Here is a 15,936-nt window from a genome sequence, read left to right on the forward strand (position 1 = left end):
GGGAGGGAGAGACATTGATGATAATACTGTAGTGTTTGGATTGGGTAGACTTCCCTCCTGACAGTCGTTTTAGAAGACTTAAAGGGGTTGTAAAGGTACAATTTTTTTTTTCTAAATAGCTTCCTTTACCTTAATGCAGTCCTCTTTCACTTACCTCATCCTTTGATTTTGCTTTTAAATGTCCTTACCTCACTTCCTGTCCTTCTGTCTGTAACTCCACACAGTAATGCGAGGCTTTCTCCCTGGTGTGGAGTGTCGTGCTCGCCCCCTCCCTTGGACTACAGGAGAGTCAGGACGCCCATTAACACACAGCGCCTTTCTCTATCTGCAACGTAGAGAGCGTCCTGACTCTCCTGCTTGACCCCTCCCCACTCAAGGGAGGGGCGAGCACGACACTCCACACCAGGGAGAAAGCCTTGCATTACTGTGTGGAGTTACAGACAGAAGAACAGGAAGTGAGGATTTCTCAGAAGAAATAAGGACATTTAAAAGCAAAATCGAAGGATGAGGTAAGTGAAAGCGGACTGCACTAAGGTAAAGGAAGGTATGTAGGAAAAAAAAATTGTACCTTTACAACCCCTTTAAGCAGCTGCTATGATTTAGGCTTGAAATAGGCACAGATATTAGGTTGTAGGTATGAATCTACAATAAATGGTGTTCTAATCCCTGAAGGTTACTGTGTGTAGGCAGCATGGATGGGGTGGAAGTCTGTCATTTTTTTTAATGAGATTGGAGTTTTACTTTAAGAATTTTGTGGTTGTAAAACCCATTTCTGATTGTTGAGAAGTTTTTAGTCTGTTATTCTGCTTTTGCTGTGGGAAGGCTAAACTGAGCACTGTGTGTGCAATTGTCTTTCTGGCACCCTCATCCCCGGGACCTTAACTACAGTGTAGAGAATTGTTTACCAGTGCCAACCGGTTATGCCAGATTGTCGGCTTATTCAGTAAAACCATGCAGAGTACTATAACCCATCACAGCCAGATTACTCTGAATATTTAAGATATGGTATCTGATGGGTTAATATGCTACATTCATTATTTAACACTGCAAGTCTAGATTTCTACAGTGCAATAGGAAACTTTGAACCATTCACATCAGTTACTGCATTATAGGAGCTTACAGTCTAATGTCCCTGGCACACACAGTTTTAAAAAATGGGTTTTGGTCAAAAGGATGAGCTATTTAATGTCGATAAGCATAACAAGGTTTGGGATTCATAGGCATATCTTTATTGCTCGAGACTGGTTGGAGGAACCTTGATTTCTGGTTGGTGGTTAGACGGCACTGGGCACTTACAGCAGGTAAAATAAGTACTGAACACGGCACCACTTTTATAGGTAATATTTTTAAAGATGCTGTTGACATGACATTTTCAGCAAATGTTGGTAACAACCCATGCAATCCATACATGCAAAGAAACCAAAACAAATACATTCAGAAATTAAGTTATGTGTAATAAAATGGCATGACACAGGGAAAAGTATTGAACACGCAAACTGAAATTTATTTAATACTTCGTGCAAAATGCTTTGTTGGAAATGACAGCTTCAAGATACCTCCTGTATTGAGAAAAGAGTTGCATGCTTTGGCTCATTCTTCCACACAAACAGTCTTCAAATCTTGAAGGTTCCATGAGCCTCTTCTATGAACTCTGATCTTTAGTTCTTTCCATAGATTTTTCTATTGCATTCAAGTCAGGTGATTTTTCTGGGCCATTCTAGTAGCTTTATTTTCTTTCTTTGAAACCAATTGAATGTTCCCAATCTTGCGAGGAGCACACGACGTGGCCAGTTTATGATGAAATTATGTTCTTTCCACTTCCGAATTATGGCCCCAACAGTGCTCACTGAAACATTCAGAAGTTTAGAAATCCTTCTGTAAGTAATGCCATCAGTATGTTTTGCAACAATAAGGTTGAGAGAGCTCTTTGCTTTTACCCACCACAAGATGTTTCTTGTGTGACACATTGATAGGGATGAGCTCCGGCGTGTTCGCACACTCCACGTTTAGAGCCCGCCAGGAAGTCGGCATGGCGCTAATCACAGGCAGTGAGACATTTCCCAATGTCTGCAGCTGCACATCGGGACAATGTCTGCAGCTGCGCATCGGCTCCTTCAACTTCCATTTGAGGATGTGCCACAGTTGCTCAATAGGATTTAGGTCTGGAAACATGCTTTAACCCTGGGCTTCTTTGGCAAGGCAGTGGTCGTCTTGGAGGTGTGTTTGGGGTCATTATCATGTTGGTATACTTCCTTGCGGCCCTGTTTCCGAAGGGAGGGGATCATGCTCTGCTTCAGTATGTCACAGTACATGTTGACATTCATGGTTCCCTCAATGAACTGTAGCTCCCCAGTGCCGGAAGCACTCATGCAGCCCCAGACCATGAAACTCCCACCACCATGCTTTACTGTAGGCAAAACACACTTGTCTTTGTACGCTTCACCTGCTTGCCGCCACACACGCTTGACACCTTCTGAACCAAATACTTTTATCTTGGTCTCATCAGACCACAGGACATGGTTCCAGTAATCCATTTCCTTAGTCTGCTTGTCTTCAGCAAACTGTTTGCTGGTTTTCTTGTGCATCATCTTTAGAAGAGGCTGCCTTTTGGTACGAAAGCCATGCAGACCAGTTTGATGCAGTGTGCAGTGTATGGTCTGAGCACTGACAGGCTGATCTCCCACACCCATTCAACCTTTGCAGCAATGCTGGCAGTACTCATATGTCTATTTCCCAAAGACAACCTCTGAATATGACGCTGAGCATGTGCACTCAACTTCTTTGGTCAACCATGGCAAGGCCTGTTCAGAGTGAAACCTGTCATGTTAAACGGCTGTGTGGTCTTGGCCACCATGCTGCAGTTTCAGGGTTTTGGCAATCTTCTTATAGCCTAGGCCAGGGGTGTCAAACTCATTTTCATCGTGGGCCGCATCAGCATTATGATTGTCCTTAAAAGGGCCGGTTGTATCTGTAAAATAAGATGTCCAGAGCATCCCCTCCCCTTACATTAGATGTTGAGAGCCACCCTACCATCAGAAGTTGAGTCCCCCACTCTCTCTTAAATCACAGTGCACCCCCCTTTCCCTATACTGCTGCTGGGAAGAAGCTGGATGCATTGCTTCAAAGTAGGGGTCTGGAGCTCTCCTACAGATGCAGGAGAGGAGCGAGGGCCACATGAAATGGTCTGGAGGGCCGGATTCCGCCAGCTGGCCTTGTGTTTGACACCTGTGGCCTAGGCCATTTTCATGTAGAGCCTCAGAGAGTTCTTTGCCATGAGGTGCCTGCTCCCCATTCAGACCTGAGACCTTGTAACGAGTAACTAACGAGGCACATGACACCGAGAAGGGGAAATGGCTAATTGGACGCAATTTGGACATTTTCACTTAGGGGTGTACTCACTATTGTTGCCAGCGGTTTAGACATTTAATGGCTGTGTGTCGAGTTATTTTGAGGTGACAGCAAATTTACATTTAATACAAGCTGTACACTCACTACTTTACATTGTAGCAAAGTGTCATTTCTTCAGTGTTGTCACATGAAAAAATATAATAAAATATTTACAAAAATGGGAGGGGTGTACTCACTTTTGTAAGATATTGTATGTATAGATTGCATGGGTTGTTACCAACATGTGGTGAAAATTTCATGTCAACAGCACCTTGAGAAATAGAATTACCTAGAAAAATGGTGACGTGTTCAATACTTATTTTACCTGTTATATATTCACCCCTTTTTCCTTCTCTTTCTTCTCTCTTCTTTCTTGCCTCTTACCTTTCTCTTACCTTTTCAAGATCGATTCTGTTTGCTGCATTAGCAGTTTACTGTTCTCTATGCTAAAAGCATACTGACTACATCTCTAACATCACATTGGTTATTTCTCATTGAGTTACTTAAGCTGGATACACACTATATACAACTTTTTGTTTGATATCCTTTAGATTTACCTTCAACTATGTAGTGAAAGGGCCTGCCTGATTGTATACAAATTGAGAGTGTTTAGGTTTGACCTAATATGATATGGTTTTGGTAAATCTAAAGAGAATTGTATAGTGTGTATCCAGCTTTATATGTATAAGAGAAACTTCTACTTTTTTGTGAGTTATGATCTGTTACTGCATCATATTGCTTGACCTTTATTATCGTCTATGAACCGGACTCTGAAATGTTCTACGGAATCTGTACTACTTCCTCTTAAGATGTGTTTTAGGACTGCAATCTTTTCTACCCAATATTTACCCTGATCATCTTAACTGTTTGGAAAAACATTTTAAATAAAAATAAATAACGTTTTTGAGCAATAGTGTTCATTTAAACACAAAACAAACTGATTTCTCAGTAAAGTTGGATATAGGACCGTAACGTTCTTCCATCAGGTTGATATGACAGTGTACACATCTCAGAATGGCATATTTCCTTCACCGCCATCGTCAATTTCACAGTAGTTGTGCACAGACAGCAGCAGTGGAACACTTCAATTGCTGCTCCATTCTAGCTGGCACGTAGTGCCTAGATACCTGTAATGAGCATAAAATCATCAGTGAGCTGATGGCAGTTGTCTCTTATTAATCTCTGTGGAGGGGATGGAGGGATATCCGTTAGCTTATAGTTGTCTGAAAATGTGTGGAAAGTCTGGAGAATTTGTCAGTTGTTGGTGTCATGTGGTTGTATAGATCCGTCTTCAGCACAGCCTGTGTCACCTATTGTGACACAGGCTCTTCCCCCAGCTTGAATATATTTCTTTGACAAGACTCTGTACCTAGGTACTCATGTCTGGATAGGAATATAGCAACTGTCACCGCTGACTTACTACTTATTGTTCTTACAATACATAGTGAGCCAGTAAAGAAGAACCTGAGTTGCCAGCATGTATTCTGGGTCTGTGCCCCTTGGGGCAGTGCAAAAAGAATCAGGATGACAGTACCGGAGCTGGAACGTTCAGAAAGCATTCAGCAATGGCAGCTTCTATATTTCTATCTTGATTCCCCTTAATCATTTGACTGTGTGAGATTAAACCTGGTGATGACAGCAGCCTCGTGTTCAGTTCATCCGTTTCAGCCTAGAAAGCAGTCAACTAAAGGTTAAACCTCACAGGCAGTTATTAAGGAAATTAATGTATGTACAGTGGGCATAGAAAATAATTGCACCCCTTTTAAAATATTCCCACTTTGTTGCTTTGCAGTCTGAAATGAAGACAGACGCTGTTTTTGTTTTTATCCAGCTGTTTACTAGTTCAACTTCTAATATCCAAGTGAAAGATATAACACCAACATGTCAGAAAAAAATTAAATCAAATCAAAAACAGAATCACTTAATTGGAATAAGCACCCCCCCCTTTATGTCAGTATTTTGTTGGGCCACATTTTGCTTTAATTACAGCCTTTAGTCTGTTGGGATATGTCTCTAAGTTCAGTTAAATTTGACAGTGACTGTTTGTGAGCTACAGTCTTCAAGACATTACACAGATTTTCAATGGGGTTTAAGTCTGGGCTCTTACTAGTCCATGCAAGAACATTCACCTTTTTCTCGCTCAACCACTGTGTGGTAATTTTTGCTGTGTGCTTTGGTTCATGGTTGGGGTGGGGGAGGTGTTTTTAGGTGATTAATTTCTATACCCATTGTAGATATTTATATGTGTTTGTGCGTGTGTTTTTTTTCCGTATCGGAATAGCAAAAAAAAAAAAAAACGTACTCGCCTAGATAGCTGCAGCACCGATCCTAGCTGAAACTGTAACCCACCGGTTCTACACCAAGACCTGGGCGATCAAGCACCACTGATCGCCCAGTTCTCCTATCCACTTTGACCAGAGAGCTGTGACAACGGTCACCAGCTCTCTGCTTTGACCCTCCGGCGCTCATTGGAGGGCTGGGCTGTGGAGGGTGCGGGAGGGGCTGGCTCAGCATGCTAAGACGCTGTGCCAGCTGCTGGTCCAGGCATCTGGGTGGATCCAACTATAAAGTTGGGATCTTTCCTGAAGACAGAAGCTGACAGCAGACTTTACCCCAATGTCGACTGAAAATGGCTCACAGTGTTGAACAAATTGCACTCCTGGGATCCAAAGGGGAAGTAACGCCAAAATAGCTTTGGCTCTAACATTCCTTTAACTCAGATATAGTGCATTTTTACCTATGTTGTAAGCGATATCTAAACCCAAAAACAAAAATGGACAGGTGAGAAGTGAGCGTAGCCACACAGGGACAGGAATTGTGTTATTTGCAGGATTACCAGGTAAAAATAAAGAAAAGAAGCCTGACAAAAGAAAACTAATGCAGTAACTTAGGCTAGGGACCGGTAAGCTGAAATACATGACATTTTTCTTTTTGGGTTTAGGTTTGCTTAAACACAAAAATCTCCACAATCAACAGTAACCTCTCTCCTCCCACCACCACCAAACAAAAATGTAGGAAATGACAAGTAAAACACGTCAAATCAAACCCCTGGTGATCCACACGCATAGTAACCATATATAAAGTACACTGATGTGTGCAGGGGAATGCAATGGATACATCCAAAGATTGGAACCTCCCGGAGGTCAGGGAAGGTCACACGCTGGCTTCTGGGTGTCAGCTGGGTTAAGTGGTGGAGATTTATGTGTGTGAGGCTGTGTCTGCGAAACGTGCCTGAAATACAGTGTGTCATCCCTGCTAATGTGGAGGATTTACCCTGCTACTTCTTCTTTGTTCTCTGAATAAAGTTATCAGATGTCAACGTACTTTGAGGCATCAGGGGAAAACAAGGCCGTGCGGTTCGAAATGCGACCTTTGCTGTAAACAATCGCCAAGCACAATTTTTAAATCATTTTTGATTAAAAAGAATCTGTCACAAATGAGGTGATACCACAGCTCTGCAGAGCAAAATGAAACAATGTAGAAATAACATTAACTTTTAACATTTATATCTGCATTGCCAAGTAACATGCAGTGGAAACTCAGCATTGTGTCATGCTGTCGCAGATGAGGAGGAGATAGAGTTAAATGTGGAGTTCTCCCTTAATATATGTACGTGATGAAAATGTTCCTTTTTTACTGCAAGCTGGAAATGAGAAGATCCTCTGCAATCGATCGCATTATGAAACGCGTGTCTTGCTGCGCTGATTGTCCTCCTAACATAACGACACAGATGAGAACATTGGATATTACAAGATAAAAAGAGACCATGGCACAGCTTCATTCCCCGGGGCTGCTGAGCGCAGAGGCAACAAAGATGGACAAATAGTTTTTTTTTTTCTTTTTCTAAGAACACAGAAAAAAAACAGCCATTTCTGTCACCCTTAGTGCATCTGTTTCTGTCAGTCGCATGAGGCGAAACTCTATTAGCATTGCGGGGACAAAATGATCTTTTAAGCACAGGGTTCACGCGAAGACAGGCGGGTGATTACAGCACTCAGGCAGTCGATATTACTTATGCTGCCCCATAAAACGCAAGACTCGGGGTCAGCAGAGATATTCAGCGGCCGTAATTGGATGAGTCGTCCGCATCACACAGCAGAACGTTTGTGGAAAATAAAAGCACAGCAGATAATTCCGGCTTTTATTAGCGGGATTGGTCATCTTCACCCACAGCCACATACATCAGTCTGAGGTTAATTGTTTAATGGCTCGTTGGGCCATCGCTGGGGCCACAGGAGGAGCGACGCTGCCCCTCGCCAGGGAAAGTTTGCTGGAAGATGCCTCTGATGAGGCAAAGTTAAATTGTGCTGTGTGTCGGGTCAGGCTAACATGCAGGAACTTATTTCTGTAAAATTAGGATGCGGATATTTGATATATAAAAAAAATAGACAAGCCGGAGATGAGTTTTCCTGGAAGAATTTTATGCATCTGGCACAGATTAATTTATTACATTAAACCACATTTGACTGCAGTCATATCTTTCCTGACTAGTGTTTAATGCTGTCTGTTTAATGTTATAGAAAATTATTGTATTACAGAAAAGTCTGACTTGAGGCTTAAAATTCATATTTTTCTGTTTGCTCTTCCCTATTTTATAATTCTATTTCCTGGGCAGAGTTGTAGAGTCTCCCTTTAGTGGCTGGCAGAAAGTCAAGTTCAGCCTGACAAATTGCTGCTGAGATAAAACTAGTTGGGGAATAAGTCACATAGAGAGTGTATAGTTTTCAGTAGCCTGTCTTTGACAAAGCTCCACCCAAAAGGGGAAGCTCTGCTTTAAACACTCCTCCCCTGCCACATTTGGCATGTCATTTTGGGGGGGTCAGGTACCTAGTTTTGACAGGTGTCGGCTCTCCTTTCCTCCCTGCGCTTTTCTGGGACACGTCACTAGTCCCAAAAGACTGCTCGACCATTCAGCAGGTGCAGTGCGACTCACGCATGCGCACCCGGCTGTGAAACTGCAAGCTGTCACAGCCAAATACACACAGTTGAAATGCCGGGGAGAGGAGAGAGAAGTGATGGTTTGGGTGAGCACAGCGCTGGACCGTGGGACAGGTGAGTGTGTGTTTTATTAAGTTAGATACACTTTTTGTAGCTGCTGATTTTTAATAGACACAAGAACGACTGGAGCTCCTCTTTAATCTCTAACATTCAACGTCTCCTTTTTACTCTCTTTTTGTCCATTTAATCTATTATTGAAACTGTTCAACAAGTGAAATAAAATGCCTATTGATCCAACCAGAATTCTAAGCTAAAATATTCCTGTGCTCTCTGCCTGTTCTGCACTCATACTACAGAACAACTCTCTCTTTATTATGGAGAAGACAAGATGGGGAGGAGTTCTGTAGACGGCTGCTGCTCTATAGATACAGTACAGTGAGTAAAGCCCATACCATACAAGGATCCAAAATTGGCTGGTTCAGCATGAACAGGTCAAATTTCGATCCATCTATGGCCGTTCCTGCTTGAGAGAAGTTAGTCTAATGATCGGCTTCTCTTGAACGCGCATGTTGGAAATTTTTCTTTCGATCAGTGTATGCAGACAGTGGAGTGGTGTTCCCACTGTCAGAATACTATTACACAGAGAGGAGGACGGTGGCAGTGCGTCCATAAAGGGCGCAGGAGCGCCACCCCCCTCTTCTGCTTGCCCCCCTTCTCCTGCTCTGTCACATAAATAGATTCATGCATTGCATGAATCTATCTATGGTCGCCGCTGCCGCCCCCTATTCATGTGCCGACCCCTTGTCGGGTGCCAGGCATATGAATTACAAAAGGATAAACAGATTACACAGTGTTGTGTTAGGGAACCAAATACATCACTTGCCTAACACTGTCCTGCCAATCTGGTGCACCGGGTCTGGTTACCCTGTCACCTGGTTGGCTGAAACAGGTGCCGCAATTGGACGCCTGACGAGACATGAGGACGGTGTGGAGAAGTACCCGCCTCCGCAGGAGACATGAAGGACCCCGCTCGTCGCCGCCACCTGCTGCCCTCCAAGACAGGGTAAGTGCCAGGCAGATGGCGAGCGGGCGGGGTCACACTGGCAGCATTTAATGGGCATACTGGCAGCATTTGGCACAGTGGAAGCATTTGATGGTCACCCTAGCAGCATTTGATGATATACCCTGGCAGCATTTAATGGGCACACTGGCAGTATTTGACATGGTGGCAGCATATGATGGGCACATTGGAAGCATTTGGCACAGTGGCAGCATATGATGGGCACACTGGCAGCATTTGACACAGTGGCAGCATTTGTTGGGCACAGTGGCGACGTTTGATGGGCACAGTGGCGACGTTTGATGGGCACAGTGGCGACGTTTGATGGGCACAGTGGCGGCGTTTGATGGGCACAGTGGCTGCGTTTGTTTTTGTTTTTTTCAAAATGTTTTCAGTTTGTTTGCGCCCCCCAAATATTTTGAGCACCAGCTGCCACTGGTGGAGGATTCCTTCATCCACCTTGAATATGTAGATGGGGAAATCAGTTTCTTTCTCTTTTCTTTTTTTTTTTATCAATGTGCTGGCTGAACAAAATCCTTCTACAGCCAGCTTAAAGTGCTTTTAAAAAGAATAACAAATAAATAAACATGTTCTACTTACCTGCTATGTGCAGTGGTTTTGCATAAAAATGCCCTGATCCTTCTCGGCACGGCCCTCTGCTCCTCCGTCACAGAGTTTGATTGACAGCAGCAGGAGCCAATTGTTCCCACTACGATTAGTCTGCCCAGTGAGAAGGGAGCCCATGGCGAGAGGCACTGCTCTCATGCACATCACCTGATTGAGATTGGGTTTAGGTAAATATGAGGGGTGGTAGGGATTCTGCAGCACAGAAGATTAATGCATAGAATGCATTAAGGGGTTATAAAGGCAGAAGTTTTTTTCACGATGTTCATGAGTCTCTCGGCTGTCCAAGGAAAATAATGCAGCCACCACATCAAGAAGTGGCAATCTGCAATATGTGAAATTTTTGTTGTTGAGTTTGGATTTCATTAATGCATTAAGTCAAAGAAATAAAACCGTTGGGTAGGACTCTACAAGATTGGGGGGGGGGGGGGGGGATGGTAGCCAATAGCAGAGCGACCCTTTACTTCAGAGTCCGTAGCAAGTAAAGCCTAAAGGACTGTGTAATGAAATTACAATCAGGCCATTAGAAAGTTGCAGAGTAAACTTCCAGAAGTGATGTGCAGGAATCTGACAGATAACAATAACAAGTGAAGTTTCCCTAGCTTACATTTTTTTACCCCCCCCCCCCCCCCAAAAGGAAGGCTGATATTGGACCCGGCTGGCTGGTGACATAAATCTCTCTATTATCTGTCTATTGACATAGTGTTGTCAATACAGAAGACACAACAGCTGTTGGAGCAGATTAAGGGAAGGATTCATTGCCTTTTTAGCACATAATTCAGCTTATGTCCCACAGTAATTAGTGAGGGGGGCCATGCATTTATCTCCCACACTGTGGAAGTTCCTTTTAGTAACATAAGATGCCCAGCGTCCATCCCGTACCATTCGGGGGGTCATGTGATGACACGCGCCTTTCGTCTCCCATACATAGGGCATTTGTACAGCACACATGAACTACAGTGAGATGTTAAAGCTATACTCCCAACAAGCACAGAATTCCCAGCTCAACTGTTTCATCTGCTTAAAGCAGGGGTTCTCAAACTTTTTAAACAGGGGACCGGTTCACTGTCCCTCAGAGCGTTAGAGGGCCGGACTATAAAAAAAACTATGAACAATTTCCTCTGCACACTGCACATATGTTATTTTGAAGTGAAAAAAAACAAAATGGGAACAAATGCAATATTTAAAATGAAGAACAAGTGAAGTTAAACCAACAAACTTACCAGTATTTCAATGGGAACTATGGGCCTGCTTTTGGCTAATGAGCACCCCCCCCTCACCGTCATTTTAAGCCATCATTTCAAGCCCCTCCTCACCATTGCAAGCCCCTCCCGGTCATTGCAACCCTCCCCCTTAATCATTATAAGCCCCCCCTCACAATCATTAATTGCAAACCGATCATGATCATTGCAAGCCCCCCCCTCACCATCATCATCCCCTCATTGCAAGCCCCCCAATCATCATTACATCATCATCCGTCCCCCCCACCATCATCATCAGCCCCCCCCCCCCCACCATCATCATATCATCAGCCCCACCATCATCATCAGCCCCCCCCACCATCATCATCAGCATTACAAAATCATCAGCCCCCCTCACCATCACCATCATCATCATCAGCCCCCACCCCCACCATCATCATTACAAAATCATCAGCCCCCCTCACCATCATCATCATCAGCCCCCCCACCATCATCATCATCATTACAAAATCATCAGCCCCCCTCACCATCGCAAGCCAGCCCCCCCCCCCTCCCTCCCTTACCATTGTAAGCCCCTCACAGCCTCCTTACTGTGCTGTCACAATCGCGCTGTGTCATGGTCCAGCTCTGTCACGAAGCTCACACTGTTGGTAACAGTTCTAGCGTGCTATGATAAATGTCCCACCCTCCTCCTCCTAGACCAGCTTGTGTGACAGACAGAACACTGGCTCTATCACACGAGCTAGTCTAGGAGGAGGAGGGCGGGACATTTATCACAGTGCGCCCGAACTGTTAACATTAACACTGTGATCTCCGCGACACAGCGGGATCGCTGTGTAACCCGCGATGCCTGTCAGGGTCGTGTGGGCCTGATAAAAGTCCTCCGCGGGCCGCATGTGCCGTAGTTTGGGGACCCCTGGCTTAAAGAGTAACTTCACTTTTGTTGGGAAAGTCATTCTCTTCTGGGTGATATATATACATTGCAAAGATTTTTCTACAGTTTGTTATTCTGAAGAAATTTGTGTCCATGTGAAAAGTGAATGTGAATGGAAGTGAATTTATAATCATCAGTGAGCTGCGGCACTTGCAGGGCTATAATGAGGAAAGTGGCAGGGTCTGCATTCCTGTAGACGTGATTTCCCTTTGGGAGTATCTCTCCAAAAATTTTATATTTACTGCAGGAGATGCCAAAAATCCAACTTTTAGCTTAGTGCAGACTTCTTGGAAAATCAGTAAGCCAAACACACAAGCAGGAAATTACATTTCTGGGGGTGTCCTGTAAAGCATCTGTGTACAGAACGCCTCCTGGTTACCAAAATTACAGAGCTGCATATTGAAAGGGAAGGTGATGTTTAATCACATTACATTTCAGTATGACTTGTGTAACAATTTTATAATATACGGTATATTATTCTTTTTATTTGCGATTTTTTTCCCACGGAAGTGGAGTTACTCTTTAAGGATTTGTAATTTTGTTTGGCTGCTTTTGTGATGCACTTTCCTTTGCCAGACAACACAGCCAGGACAGACAAACTTCCTCTGTTACAATTAGGAAATTGTAAAGGATTCACTAAAGGATTTCTAACACATATCCAGGGGTGGGGATGTAGCTGGAAGCCTTCTGCCAAATTCATGAATCCTGTGTTACATCCTTGTTAGTACCGACATTTGCAACACAATTATGTAGTTCCTAATTGTGACACTTTTACTGCAACAAATTAAGGCTGAGGGCCCCAAACTGATAACACTAAAGAAGAGCTAAAGGAAAACCATTTTTTTTTATATTTTGGAGTAAGGAAATTATATAATCCCGCTCAGTTTTTTTTCCCCATTTGTGTCCTCTTGGGGAGATTTACCTTCACTTCCTGTCCCATAGCCAAAACAGGAAGTGAGAGGGAATCCCCTCAAATTTAAGGAAATCCCTTGGGGCCACCCAGGTCACCAGAACTGGGGTCCCTATTAAAAGATTTCCACTCTAATTATTTTCTGCGGACAGCTCTAAGTTTGGGATTTTCTATTACTTTCAATGGTAATGGTAAACAGGACAAATAGAGAGGGTGAATCTCCCTAATGGACACAGACAGCAATAAAAACTGACAGGTGTTCTAATCCCTCTCCACTCTATCCAAAAAAAAAGACCTCTTCCATGTTGGAGATAATTGAGTGGCATATGTACGTATTGTGTCACAGACAATCCTGCATCAGATTTATATACACCTCATTTGTCGCATGCCATATGGCAGATTTCTAACTACACCCTATTACACCCTATGAATTTCACAGATGGTGGGGTCACTTCCCTGCCCCCAACTTGCTGATTGGACGTGAAGGAGAGCGGACACTGATATGTCATCACTCTGATTTCTTCTTAGTCATGCCCCGCCCTCTACAAGTCTGAGTGCAGCTGTGCATGACGGCAAGCAATGCTTTTAGGTCTTTAGATTTAGGTCTTTTTACTATCTGCATATATGAAAATACATTTACGGTAATTATTTTATGGTTTCAGCTTTGATGAACAATCCCCTTCCTTGTACGTTTTACGAGATGCTGAATGATGACAGCAGAAATCGAATTGGCCAACACAGATTTTCTTGATTTTTTTTTTTTTGGTATTGCTATGAATGTGGCCGGTTTATGGAGCACGCGCTGTATAATTCAATACGTTTGGCAGCTTGGCTGAATAGCAAGGCCTTCATATTCCAGAAGCTTTTGCTATAACCTAGCAGGGATCAGATTATGTAAGCAGGAAACGGCTGAATGGAGCCCTTTCCCAGGACTTGGTGGCCTCCTTGGGAGGTCTGCCATACATCAGCACGATCCGATTTCACTAAGATCGCTAAGTTGGGACGCCCCAGAATCTTCTGCAGACCTCCACATCTCGGCCACACGTGACTGGAACCCAGACAATCCCAGCATTGTGACTGACTGACAATTGTCATATTTAACTTAGCGACACAAGGCCTCCATTATTTCCCTCCCTAGCACTCCTCTGCTTCTTATCCTGGAGAGTTTATAATGTGTTAATTTTATATTGTAAGAATTTGTAGAAAATCTTCTCATCCTTGTGACTCTGCCAGAAACGTGCACAGAGATTTGAATTTTAGCTCCTGTGTGTTGTCAATCCTCCTCAGCAAGTCATAGTTGAATAGATCTCAAATAGTAAAAATAAATCTAAGCTCCCACAATGCAACGTGTTGCTACTTTAGGCTTGGTTCACAGTACTGTGTCTGTAGGTGCAGTTTATGCAAATTGACATGCATTGTGTGTAGGGAAGCCCATTCATATCGGTGGGCTACTATATGCTGAACAAATGCAGAAAAGTAGTCTCTGGCTCTTTTCAAAAAACATGTCACACTGAACAGCAGTTTTTTAGACGGACCAGATTGGAGGGTCCATTCATTGCTATGGACAGGCAGGTGTAAACAGACTTGTGTCCATTTTCACCCACCTACCTCCGGCAGAGGCATATCTAGTAAAAAAGGTGCCTATGGCATGCACTGAAACTGCGCCCCTATCCAAACATTTAAAACCCATCTTTCAGATAATCTTAACAAAAAAAATGCACCCATAAATGCGGCCTTACCAGCACCCGTAAATGCAGTAATATAAGCACCCATAACTGCAAAAACATCAGCACCCATAAATGCGGCCTTGCCAGCACCCATAAATGCGGCCTTGCCAGCACCCATAAATGCGGCCTTACCAGCACCCATAAATGCAGCCTTACCAGCACCCATAAATGCAGCCTTACCAGCACCCATAAATGCAGCCTTACCAGCACCCATAAATGCGGCCTTACCAGCACCCATAAATGCAGCCTTACCAGCACCCATAAATGCGGCCTTACCAGCACCTATAAATGCAGCCTTAACAGCACCCATAAATGCAGTAATATTAGCACCCATAAATGCGGAGGAATCGTGCGGTGTATGGGCACTTAGCAGGAGGGAGAGAGAGCGGCCTCCATGGGGGTGGATCATGCGGTGTATGGGCACAGCACTGGGCAGAAAGGCAGAGTGGAACGGAACATCAGAGACAGTGACTGCGTGCAGTCGTACACAGACACTGGCAGTGGCACTGTGATGATCAGGGACACGCAGCGGTGCAGGGGATGTTTCCTCATAATGGATACAGTCCTCCGCCACTGCTGCACCAGCGCCTCTGACGCTGTACAGAGGGAGAGAGGGAGTAGGATCACCAGCGGCCCTGTCACACACGAACAATCGCACATGATGATGACTTTAAGGTCTCTTTCACACTGGGGCGGTGGGGGCGTCGGCGGTAAAGCGCCACTTTTCTTAGCGGTGCGTTACCGTCATTTTCGCAGCGTTATCCAGCCGCTAGCGGGGGGGGGGGGGCTTTTAACCCCCGCTAGTGGCAGAGAAAAGGTTAAAAAAAACGCCATTTTAATGGGCAGGGGCGCTTTAGGAGCTGCTTTCACACTGAGGCACTTTGCAGGTGCTACAGCGCTACAAAATAGCAGCTGCAAAGCGCCCTGAGAGAGCCTCTTTTCTCACTCCAATGTGAAAGCCCGAGGGCTTTCACACTAGAGTGGTGCGCTGGCAAGACGCTCAAAAAAGTTCTACCAGCCGCATCTTTGAGGCGTCCCGCTAGCAGCCGAATAGCACCACAAAAACGACAGTAAAGCGCCGCTAAAATAGCAGCGCTTTACCGCCGACGGCACAATGCCCCAGTGTGAAAGCAGCCGAAGTCATCATGTGCCAG

The 15,936-nt window shown here is 44.3% G+C and overlaps 1 protein-coding gene across 4 annotated transcripts in view; it reads left to right on the plus strand.

Annotated features, from left to right (window-relative positions):
* RXRA (retinoid X receptor alpha) overlaps positions 1–15,936 on the plus strand; it is a 268,926-nt gene that overhangs the window by 207,574 nt on the left and 45,416 nt on the right. The window lies entirely within an intron of this gene.

Source organism: Rana temporaria, chromosome 9 (assembly GCF_905171775.1).
Source record: "Rana temporaria chromosome 9, aRanTem1.1, whole genome shotgun sequence".
NCBI lineage: Eukaryota > Metazoa > Chordata > Amphibia > Anura > Ranidae > Rana > Rana temporaria.